Raw genomic sequence first — 2,585 nt, forward strand, 5'->3', positions numbered from 1 at the left:
ACAGTGAGGCAGGAGACGTGGTTCCAGATAATGAAAAATCTATACTTTATTACATTATAAAAACAGTAAAACACCGTCACACAGGGGTGTACGGAAAGGGGGAGGGCCCCTTCAGTACTGAGGCTTACCGGCCGGGAATTTGGTCGACGAGGGTGTGAGGGATCCAACGGAAAAATAAGGTCACCCCAGTCACACGTGACAGTCACGCACACACACTTTAGTGAAGGGAAAAACCAGGACCAGGGGACGCACAGCACACCAAAAAGGGAAGCCACCACCCGCGACACCAGGACCACCACCGTCGGCTCTCAGCAACTGAAGGGGGAAAAGGGAAATAAAATTAATGGGATTGCACTCAAAGATAAATCATTAATGGAATCAAACAACCCAATAAACAAAACAAACTCAAAATTAACAAAACTTCTAAGGTTGGCAGCCAAAAAGGTACAAATTAACCAAGAATCCGAATAAACAAATATAAACTGCCAAAAACAGGTTAACAAAATAAATCAAAATCGCACAAATCAAGTAATGTAAAAGAGCCAAAAGTTCACAGGAATAATTAATGAAATCAAATAAATTAGTTCCTGTGGTTAGTAATTTAACATAACAAAACTTAACCAAAACAAAGCATCACTGTCTTAACATACTCAAAACAAAAGAACAAAACAAAAACAGAATCAAGCAAAATAAAGAGAAGGCGAACCCCCAAAGGTCACATACACACACACACACAAAGACTTAAGACTACGGCAGTTTGTCTATGACGCCAGCCTAAAATAGGGGTCTGCAGTCAGCGTTAGGGCCAGGCACAGCAACCTCTTGAGTGTAGCCAAGCCTGATGACGCGAAGCAGCGTGAAGCAGCAGCTGACGTAGGGCAGAGCAAAGCACGAGTGGAACGAAGCAGAACAAAGCAGCGAAGCAAAACAAAGCAAAGCAGCAGCGGTCCTCAGAGCTGCCTCCGTTATAGAGTACCTGCATCAAATAAACCAGATTAAAATCTCACTAACATCAGAAAATGAGAGCGACCACAATTTCCATCAGGCTAACTTACCACTCTAGTATTATTCAATCACCTGAGCGAGAGTCAGTGCAAGCTCGCGCTGTGCAGCAGCAGGAGGAGGACAGTCAAACAGCTCGGGAGAACGGCATGCAAGGCATTACCTTAGCCCAAAACGGCAATACAGGAAGCTACATCCAAACAAACGATCTAATTAATTTGTGAGTCAAACGGTCAGATTTCCACGCGAGTACAGACAGTGACGGCTACATTACCTGCACAGGTAGCAGCGTGGACAGGAAGCGAGGCGACCAGGAAGTGGGCGGTCTCGGAGCCAAAGAGCGAGAGGGAGTCAAGATGGACACAGCCTCCTCTTATAGAGTGCCCCCATGCGGTGATTGGTTAGAAAGCAGAATTGAGCCAGGCAACACACTCGTACCTTAAAAACGAGGATGAGCATCTCATCCTGCTACAAATAGAAACAATGGACTGGTTCTTACACAATGCAATGGAGGAGAAAAACTCACCACATTTATTGGACACAGGCAGAGTTACCCATCTTGGGTACATGCCATCTGTCTCTGGGAATCAATCAATCGCCTCAACTCCATTACACCTCCTAAATGAGCAAAGAGACAGAAGGGAACCGGCGAGGATGGCCGCAGCCTCCTTTCTGACCACCTTTACACAGCTTAGGATCAGTTTTCGAGGCGCCTGATCTCGAAACGAGGCCCAGTACAACCCACCAGCTGAACGGTTATCACGCAAATCTCAGTTGCCTTTCACTTCCACGGCATAAATGCCTCAGAACTGCACAGCTTTCCTTCTCCACAGTGCGCACATCTAGATCTAAAATGCCCACATGCTACTTCCTACTGCTGGTGTAAGGCTGGGCGCTTTGAACTTAACCCCATGCTTACAATTCTTTAGAAATGCTATCGGTATTGAAGTCATAGCAGCTTCAAGTGGTATGTGTTGCTGTGTCTTTAAACTGAATAGGTTGTACAATTGTACATGGCCTTGGCCGAGGGTGACAGATCAAGCTTTGAGTGATGGTGTCGTGGTATGGACTGGTATGGAGACAATTTATAGAGATTGTTGAGATGGTTTTGCAATATATATGTAGAACTCTAACCCTAAAGCAAACTTTAAAGCTGAGGCAGATAAAGTCAGAAAGCAGTTTGCTCAATAATCAGGGCCAACGGATGACTGGTCTCAGGCTAGGAAAACAACCGGCAATTAAAAACATAAGGCAACCAAGCTTAAATGAAAGGTTTACCACGAAACTGAAATTAACAACCTTAGAATTAGCTTTACAATTCAATTGATTTCTGTCCGAGAGTTGGATGAGAACATTGGAACCACTCGCCTATTTGTTTGTTAAATAAGGTTAGCTTTGTTGCTTAGAGTACTTAGCACAAATAATGGAAAGAGAAGGAAAATGGCTAGCTTTGTCGAAAGGCAACAAAATCTGTTACCGACACCTTAAGATTTCTTGTTTGCTTAAAGGGGAACTACCGTTTTTTATAACCTGGACCTTATTTCTGGCATGAAATATGATCATTTACTCACCCATATAACTTT

General features: G+C 44.0%; 1 long non-coding RNA gene across 1 annotated transcript; it reads right to left on the reverse strand.

Annotated features, from left to right (window-relative positions):
• Positions 1 to 213: 213 nt before the first annotated feature.
• On the reverse strand, positions 214 to 1,463 carry LOC311486986. Its single transcript, XR_014699014.1, has 3 exons — positions 1,277 to 1,463; positions 1,056 to 1,192; positions 214 to 976 (listed from the first exon to the last, which is right to left on the reverse strand). It is a non-coding gene; the product is annotated as an uncharacterized lncRNA (long non-coding RNA).
• Between the last annotated feature and the right edge of the window lie 1,122 nt (positions 1,464 to 2,585).

This window comes from Chelon labrosus (assembly GCF_963514085.1).
Source record: "Chelon labrosus genome assembly, chromosome: 1".
NCBI lineage: Eukaryota > Metazoa > Chordata > Actinopteri > Mugiliformes > Mugilidae > Chelon > Chelon labrosus.